Here is a 10,000-nt window from a genome sequence, read left to right as displayed (position 1 = left end):
TAAATAAATAAATAAATAAATAAAATAAAATAAAATAATCGGAACGAACTGAATGAAATGACATTGCAATATCATAAATATATCCAAGATTCACTGTTAATTGCACGAAGTAATGATTTATAAATAACAGTTACGGGATTAAAGAGAAGACTGAAAAAAAAAAAAAAAAAAAAAAAAACCCACCAAAAAACCCTATATCACAGCTCCTAGCACTAGGGGTTGGTCGAATGAGCGAACGTAGCTACGCTAAGTTGATCGTTGAGAATGTTCCCGGCTCCACGGTAAATTCCATATACTTTTTTTGGAACATTCTTAACTCTAAGCAAACTTAGCGCTGCCAAAATCGACTTCTTCTTCTTCTTCTTCTTCTTCTTCTTCTTCTTCCTCGTTCGCCTCCCATTAGATGAGCAGACCTACCCCTCGATGAAGGCTGACCCTCTTCCTCTATACTCCTCTTCCTCTATACTCCTCTTCCTCTATACCTCTCTTCCTCTATACTCCTCTTCCTCTATACTCCTCTTCCTCTTTACCTCTCTTCCTCTATACTCCTCTTCCTCTTTACCTCTCTTCCTCTATACTCCTCTTCCTCTTTACCCCTCTTCCTCTATACTCCTCTTCCTCTTTACCTCTCTTCCTCTATACTCCTCTTCCTCTATACTCCTCTTCCTCTTTACCTCTCTTCCTCTATACTCCTCTTCCTCTTTACCTCTCTTCCTCTATACTCCTCTTCCTCTATACTCCTCTTTCTCTTTACCTCTCTTCCTCTATACTCCTCTTCCTCTATACTCCTCTTCCTCTATACTCCTCTTCCTCTTTACCTCTCTTCCTCTATACTCCTCTTCCTCTATACTCCTCTTCCTCTATACTCCTCTTCCTCTATACTCCTCTTTCTCTATACTCCTCTTCCTCTATACTCCTCTTCCTCTTTACCCCTCTTCCTCTATACTCCTCTTCCTCTTTACCTCTCTTCCTCTTTACCTCTCTTCCTCTATACTCCTCTTCCTCTTTACCTCTCTTTCCCTTTACCCTTCCCCCCACACCCCTCCCCCTCCCCACCCTATTTTTTTCCCCTCTTCACCCCCCTTCCTTTTTATCCCTCTTCCTCTTAAACCCACATTCTGACCATGCCCCAGAGGGCCCCCCCCCCCCCCCCCCCAGCCGGTTTTTGTTGGAGCCGGGCGATTCAATGACGTTCCAAAGCTCTGAAAATGCAACCTTCCTCAAATGGTCAGCATCCCCCCGAGCCCCCCCACGCCTCCCCCCCTACCTCCCCACCCCACTTAAAGTCGACAATAAAGAAACAAATCATCATCATCATCATCATCATCATCAGGAAAAAGCTAATTTTCTGGCACACACACATTTGCCAAGGCCAGTCAAGCGGTTCACCTGAGCTCCCACGAACAACAGAGGAGGAGGTCTAAAGGTCTTGTCTCCGAACTCCCAGTGAACAACGAGTCAATCCACAATGCCCCCATTTCCGTGCAGGAGCTAAGCAATATACTGAAAAAAAAAGCCATTAATAAAGCTACTGGTGCCTACCCCATCTCCTACAGGATGCTGGGAAGGCTGCCCCACAGTATGGTAAAAATAGAAAACCATCCTTTTATCACAGATACTGGGTGGAGGGAGTAATCCCCAAGGCGTGGAGGGATGCCACAGGTAAGGGGAGACCTAAACCAGGTAAACCTGGAAAGTACCCAGATTCCTTCCACCCCCGTCTCCCTTACTCCACATCTTAGATAAGATTTTTGAAAGAATAAAGACAGTTCAGAGCACTTTTTAGAAGAAAAAAAAAAATATATATATATATATATATATATATATATCATTCCCCCTTTTCAAGCACGATTTAGGAGAGGTAGGTGCTGTACAGACCACTTAGTTTAAATAATATCAAAAAAGTATTAGTTAGGAAAAGTTTATTTTTTCCTACCTTTTTTTGATATCAAAGCCGCCTACAATGCGGTACGGAGCAACAAATTATTATTCAAATCAAGTAAGTTGGGTGTTAGTGGTAGGGTACGTATTTTTATTAAACAGTTTTTAGTTAACAGAACACTGGGAGTCCGCGTGGGTAACGCTCTCTCGCGCAAACATAAACTGGACATGGGCGTCCCACAGAGCAGCATCATAGCCCCCACATTGTTCAACATGACATGATTTTTTTTTTTTTTTAATTATTAAATGCTCGGCACTAGCATACGGCGACGACATATATGATTTAATTTAAAAAATAATACCCCTTCGTCATCGATGCTACGACCAGAAAGAGTTGAAAGAAGGGCCCTCGTGTTAGCACTTGATCTCCCTTATCATGCTACCACTTTACAGATTTACCGGGGCATTGATTGTATGCCATTTTCCCCACACTGTCGAGTTACATTGTACAAATTATGCTATCCGCTCTTTTACGACAGGTAAACGCATACAAGTTACTTCTTTCTTTTTTTTTCTTTTTTTTAAAGGTATTTTCTGACAAGCAGATCCAAAACATCAAAACCACCTTACAGCTAATGCACTCATCACGGTTTATCTAATACTCAACTAGAGGAAGGCAATAATAAGATATCAATATTTGAAATAACAATACTAAAAAAGCAGTACACCATTACAAAACTAAGAACAGCATAATATGATAGCAAAAGAAATGTTGAATACAATGAAACAGACAGAGCTCTTTAATCATTTCACATATAATTAACAGGTAGTAAAGAGTGGTAACTCTGTCCCATTCACAAGGTACATAACTTCAAAGTCAACGCTGCTTGTGCTGCAGATCCAGCTGGCACATTATATGATAGTCAGTCGTGACTATGACCATCAGAACAGCAAAGGAGGCAACTGCTGTTCCGACTATTTGAGCTAGAATTTGATTATAGTGGAGAGTGTCTTGCCCAAGTTACATCCCCACTCTCTCGGCCAAGAGGGTTTTAGGACAGTCGGCGTTGGGATGGTTCCCAAAGGCCTACTGGCTCACAAGGCTGCAGCACTAAGAGCCAGTGCAATTTTGCCTCCTAGTTTGAGAGTCAGTCCTTCACAAAAGACTAAGTTGTAAATTATTTCCCACTGACTGGATAAACCATTGATAATATAGCTCTCACTTTGCTGTTGCCCCAAATGTAAACTTATGTCAATCTGTGATATAAGCCGAGCGTCAGCTGGCACCCACACAGGTGAATTAAAGGAATATCAGAACGAACCCAGACACTTCCTTGCAGAAAGGAAGCAGCGGGCTTATCCTTTTACCGGTCATTTGACATGTGTACACAGAAGAAAATTTTAATGTGCAAACACAAATTAGCCTTTATTAAACACTGGCATAGCCTTTTAATCCTTTGTAGCTTACTCGGCTGAATCGGTAGCATAAGCAGTATCAACGTGTCTGTGTGTGTGTGTGTGTATGTGTGTGTGTGTGTCACTCAAGGCCTGACTAAGCGCGTTGGGCTATGTATACCGTTTGTTATGTATATGGATTTGTCCGAACGCAGCGACTGAAAACTTGTATATATATATATATATATACAGACATGCATTATGTGCATGTATATGTTAAAGAAAACAAGTCCAGGAATACATATATATATATATATATATATGATTGTGTGTGTGTGTGTGTGTGTGTGTGTGTGTTCCTTCCATACATACATGCACACAATCCTATGTGCGCTAAAACACACACACTCACACACACACACTCTCTCTCTCTCTCTCTCTCTCTCTCTCTCTCACACACAGATGTACCATACATAATATAACCCCCACTACACCCCCCATGCCCCCATCCCCCCGGCGATCCCCTCCCACCCACCCACCCCCACCCCCACACCCTCTCCCCCCCACACACACACCAGCACCCACATATATACACACTAGATGTCCCTGCCAAATAATGGCACGTGTGGATTCCATCTTCGCAGGGCGGCGCGGAGCGAGCAAACTCATTATGAGAGGCACCAGTCTGAAAGGCGAGCTCTCTGTTGACAGACATAGAGGAGGGAAGCGGGGGCTGGGGGGGGGGGGGGGGGTGGAGGGGGGGGGGGGTGCGTCGTTTGGAAAACCTGTGTAGTATATGGACCCACTACTAGCGATATATAGTTGCGGTATATAGTTGTAGTAGTACTACACTAGCAGTACTGGTGGGCTACCATGTTTTGTTTTGGGGTTTTTTTTCTAGCGTTCCCGTTGGTTTTGTGGGGACATCAGGCAAGCATGTAACATCAACCGACGCCCCTTGTACTGTTCTGTACTGGTTGGTTGGTTGGTAGCCGAGCCGTTACTGTTTAAACAAAAAAAAAAAAACAAAAAAAAAAAAAAAAAAAAGTTGTTGGAGCCCGGTTTGCTCCCGTGCTGTATATTTCTCATCGATGTGGTGTTGTTGTTGTTTGTGGCGGCGGTTGTGCGTGAGTGTTTTATTGCCCCGTGCCCCCCCCCCCCCCCCACCCCCCCTCACTGCCCCATCCCCACCACCACCTCACCTCCAACCCCCCTACCTCCCTGTACTTTTCATTTTTTTCTCTTTTTTTTTAAATTTTTTTTTTTTACCTTTTTTTTTTTCTTTTCATTGTTTTTTTCTTTGTTTTACCCTGCTGTTCTTCATTGATTTTGTAGGCTTCGGCCGGTGAATGATTTGTGCGCTTGGTAGGGATTTTTTTTTTTTTTAATGTTGTTTCCTTTGTTTTAGGGTTGATTTTTTTTTTTACTCTCTCTCTCTCTCTCTCTCTCTCTCTCTCTCTCTCTGTCCCCCCGCCTCTCTCTCTCTCTCTCTCTCTCTCTGTCCCCCCCGCCTCTCTCTCTCTCTCTCTCTCTCTCTCTCTGTCCCCCCCGCCTCTCTCTCTCTCTCTCTCTCTCTCTGTCCCCCCGCCTCTCTCTCTCTCTCTGTCCCCCCGCCTCTCTCTCTCTCTCTCTCTCTCTCTCTCTCTCTCTCTCTTCGACTTTTCTTTTCATCCACAAAGTCGCTTCTTGAACCATACTGGTAAACCTGTTATCGATTTATCCATTCATTTATTCATTTATTCCTTTATTTCATCCATTCATTTGTTCATCCATTCATTTCTTTTTATATTCTATTTGTCTATCTATTGATTTATACAGCTGCAAGTTTGTTTGTATTTTCCCTGATAATTTATCTCGTGAATTTTGATCAGTTATTGAAATATCACCATTGTGTTCAGTGACGACACTTACATTAAATTCAATAAATGTCTAGAGTTGCTATTGATTTTCTGTTTCACTATATTTGTTTTCTTTCTTTACCGTCGTTCGCTATTTTTATCATTTTATTTTCAGTGTGAACGTTTCTTGCCAGGCACCAAGATTTTTTTTTTTACACTTACCAGAAAAAGTGAAATGTGTAAAACAAAAAGTTAATTTGTATTTGTATTTCCTTTTTTTTATCACAACAGATTTCTCTGTGTGAAATTCGGGATGCTCTTCCCAGGTAGAGCGAGTCGCTACATTGACAGCGCCACCTTTTTTTTTTCTTTCTTTTTTCTTTTTTTTTCCCCCTGCGTGCAGTTTTATTTGTTTTTCATAATTATCGACTGAAGTGGATTTTTTGCAGAATTTTGCCAGGGACAACCCTTTTGTTGCCGTGGGTTCTTTTACGCACGCTAAGTGCATGCTGCATACGGAACCTCGGTTTATCGTCTCATCCGAATGACTAGCGTCCAGACCACCTCTCAAGGTTTAGTGGAGGAGAAGAAAATACCGGCGACTGAGCCGTGATTCGAACCAGCACGCTCAGATTCTCTCGCTTCCAAGGCGGACGCGTTACCTCCAGGCCATCACTCCACAATTTGATCTCAGTTTCTAAAATGATAAATAAAAGAAATCTTCTCTCTCTCTCTCTCTCTCTCTCTCTCTCTCTCTCTCTCTCTCTCTGTCTGTCTGTCTGTTTTCCTCTCTTTCCTTCTTCGTATCTCTTCCTCTCTTACCTTCTTCTTCCCTCTGTCCTTCACGCAAAAGCAATGTTATTTTGTGGGGAACTGTGTATTTTCTATGCCATTTATTGTTCTTGTTGTTGTTGCCATGCAAAGTGGGGGTTTTTTTTCCCCCTTCTTTTTTCAGTCTTCTTGTATTTCCTCGATTAGTTTATACGTTTTCTTTACGAGGGTAGGATGAAAACAGGCCGATAAGTGCTTATTCCTTTTCCCTCAATAAAAAAAGTTTCGATTTCGATTTCGATTTCTCTCTCTCTCTTAATTGAAAGTGTTTTGATTTCTTCAATATTTAGCATGAAGGTATTTATGTAAATGAAAGCAGCGGCTTAGTAGTTCCGACTTCATTGTTTGTAATTGTTGTTGTTGTTGGTGGTGTTGGTGATGGTGGTGGTGGTAATGGTGTTCGTGTTTTATCAGTTACAGCCATTATAACAATAGTCAGCGTGCGGCCGAAGCTCCTATGTGAAAAAACAAACAAACAAACACACAAACAGTGTTGATTCTTTATAAAGTCATATCTGTTTGGTTTTTTATTGTTGTTGTGGGTCTTTTTTTTCCTCTCTTTTTTTTTTTTTTTTTTTTTCCCCAATTTCTTTTATTATGTTTTTTTCTCTTACAAATGAATCTTTCGTTTGGTGTTTGTTTTATTTATTTGTTCACAGAGTGATTGATTCAATGATTTATTCGTTCATTCACTTATTCATATGCTCGTTCATTCATTCACTCAACTCTTCATTCATCCATTTATTCATTTATTTATCTATCTATATTATTGATTTATTGATTGATTTATTTATTCATATGCTCAGTCGTTCATTCACTTATTTATCACCCCTTCACTCATCCATTTATCCATTTATCTATTGATTTATTTGTCGATTTATTTATTCATTCGTTTATTCATGTATTCATTTCCTTTTTTTTTTTTTTTTTTTTTTTTTTTTTTAGTCAGTTATTTTCGATCTGTTTATTTAACTAATCATTCATTCATTCATTCATTCATTCATTATCTCTTCTTTCACTCATGTATTTGTTGATCTATTTATTTATTTATTTATTTATTTATTTACTCTTGATCTGTTGATAAAACAATTGTACTAACTTGCTTTTTTGTCACAACAGCTTTCTCTGTGTGAAATTCGGGCTGCTCTACCCAAGGAGAGCGCGTCGCTACACTGAGAGCTACCACCTTTTTGACTGACTTGTGTAAACAAAGTGAGTCGGTTTCATAACCGGGTGTTCAGTTATCTGTGTGTGTGTGTGTGTGTGTGTGTGTGTGTGTGTGTGTGTAGTCTGTCTGTGTGTCCGTGGTAAGCTTTAACATTGCCATTTTCTCTGGAAATACTTTGTCCGTCAATACCAAACTTGGCTTAAAAATCGTTGGAAAAAAGAAAAAAAAAAAAATCTTCACAGTCATTCCAATAATAATTTGTAAGTCTCCCGAGTTAAGCCGTGTTTCCCGTATCATTAACTCACTCAGTACGGCCAGTCCTCTCTTCTCCTCTACACAGACCCCTCGGATGTCCAGTGGGTGTCTCAATGATCCAACCTTTAGCTTCCGTCGTCAGAATTGTGGTATTCTTTGTCAACATTCACCTCTTCAGGTATAAGAGCCTTCCGCTTGTAATATTTTGATGGTGGTAATTGGGGAGAAACGCTGTTAACGTCGTCTCTTTCGCCGTTCGTATGGAGAGAGTTAACATTGCCATTTTTTCTGGAAATACTTTGTCCGTCAATACCAAACTTGGCTTAAAAATCGTTGGAAAAAAGAAAAAAAAAAAAATCTTCACAGTCATTCCAATAATAATTTGTAAGTCTCCCGAATTAAACCGTGTTTCCCGTATCATTAATGGTTTATTTCGTTGAGGCCATTTCCGGGATTCCGAACTTAGCAAACCCCTGTTGCAGTGGTGTGCTTAGTGAGTTTCCGAGACGGCCGTAACCTCGATTTTCTTGTTCGCAATTCAATGGAAAGAAATACAAATTCTGGACAGAACACATACAGTGTCATAGACTACATCATCGACGTGTTTACTGCATATGAATCTTTTAAAGCGGATACTCAATTAACTGGAATGAACATAAAAGAGAAATTGAATCGACCGTGTCGAACTTTCCCGGCGGGTGAAACTAAACTTGTACATATATCTAGATCCAGAAGAAAAACGGCTAAATGTTGCAGTGTGATTGCGGCGATAGCCACGTCTCCTTTACCGCGGACTTTAAAGAAGTTTTAATTGCCCTTAAAGAATTTTGAAATGCCCGAGATACACCAAAATGATATGATTTAAACAGCGTTCTCACTTAGAATACCGCAATCGATTTATCGCCCATAAAAAAAGCATGCTGAAATATTTGAACGTCATTCCCGAATCCGCAATAGTGCAGTGAGTAAGACAATTTCTTCCCATCCCGAATGCACCGGGTTCGAATCTGCGCAGAGAGCTTTTTTTTTTTTTTTTTTTTTTTTCATCCAAAGCTTTATAATAACAAATATAGATCACATTTTAACGATTAGATTTTTTTTTCTTTTCTTAATAAAGTGTATCACAAGTGTATCACAAGCCTCTCTTGTTCTTTTCTTTTTTCATTCATTCATTCATTCATTCATTCATTTATTCATTCTATTCATTCATTCATTCATTCATTTATTCATTCATTAATCATCACTTCGCTGACCCATCCATTTGTTTATCTTTTTTTTTTTTTTTTTTTTTTTTTTTTTTTTTTTTTTTTTTTTTGTTCGCCCAGCTATCAGTAGACTGGGCTGTGTGTGATTTTAGTTATTTATCTCCTTATCTCGGAAAAAGAAAATGAATATTGCTTTCTTCCCTTCAATCTTTCATTCTTTGTTTTTTCTTCTCTTTCTTTCTTTCTTTCTTTCTTTTTTTTTCTTTACTCTTCTTTTCTTTTCTCTTTTTTTTTCTTTTCTTCATCCAGTCAGTCACTCAGTTTGTTAATCAGTTAATCACTTAGTTTGTTTATTTAGCTCACCCTCTCCATTTTAGAATGTGTACTTTATCTTTTCCACATTCTGTTCTCTCTCTCTCTCTCTCTCTCTCTCTCTCTCTCTCTCTCTTCCTTTCTTAGTCCCCTCCCCCCCCCCTCCCCTCCCCTCCAACCTCAACCGCCCCCCTTTTCATTCGAATATACAGAAATGTCGATTTCTAATTAATAATAACAATCATCATTATGATAGAAATGATAATAATCCAAATAATAATAATAGTAATATAATTTATTTTCAGTCTAATAATCATCATCTTAGATGAACAGACTATAAATAAATAAACGAACGATGTTTATTTAGCTTCTTGTAGCAATGGTCAATTAGCGTTTCGACCGACATTAATCTGTTACTATTGTTATTATCATTATCATTCTTCTTCTTCTTCTTTTTCTTCTTCTTCATCTTCTTCTTTCCATCATTATTATTATTACTGTTATTGTTATTGTTATCATTATCATCATCGTTGTTATTAGTATTATCACTATTTGCGTTGCGAATTGCCGTTATATCGTATTCCGGAAATAAAGAAATACCGTGAAAGACAGTGATATTTTATATTTTGAATAATATTTTTGGTCGTCAATTTAACACACAGATTTTCTTCTTTTTTTTTCTCTTCGAAAATATGTGGCATTGTGTTGTTGCGTTGTGTTGTGTTGTGTTTTGTTGTGTTGTGTTGTGTGGTGTAGCGTTGCGTTGTGTTGTGTTGTGTTGTGTTGTGTTGTGTTGTATTGTGTGGTGTAGCTTTGCGTTGTGTTGTGTTGTGTTGTGTTGTGTTGTATTGTGTGGTGTAGCTTTGCGTTGTGTTGTGTTGTGTTGTGTTGTGTTGTATTGTGTGGTGTAGCGTTGCGTTGTGTTGTATTGTCTTGTGTTGTATTGTGTTGTATTGTGTTGTATTGTGTTGTGTTGTATTGTGTTGTATTGTGGTGTATCGTGTGGTGTAGCGTTGCGTTGTGTTGTGTTGTCTTGTGTTGTATTGTGTGGTGTAGCATTGCGTTGTGTTGTGTTGTGTTGTGTTGTGTTGTATCGTGTGGTGTAGCGTTGCGTT

Source organism: Babylonia areolata, chromosome 12 (genome assembly GCF_041734735.1).
Source record: "Babylonia areolata isolate BAREFJ2019XMU chromosome 12, ASM4173473v1, whole genome shotgun sequence".
NCBI lineage: Eukaryota > Metazoa > Mollusca > Gastropoda > Neogastropoda > Buccinidae > Babylonia > Babylonia areolata.
Note: the sequence above shows the minus strand (reverse complement) of the source record.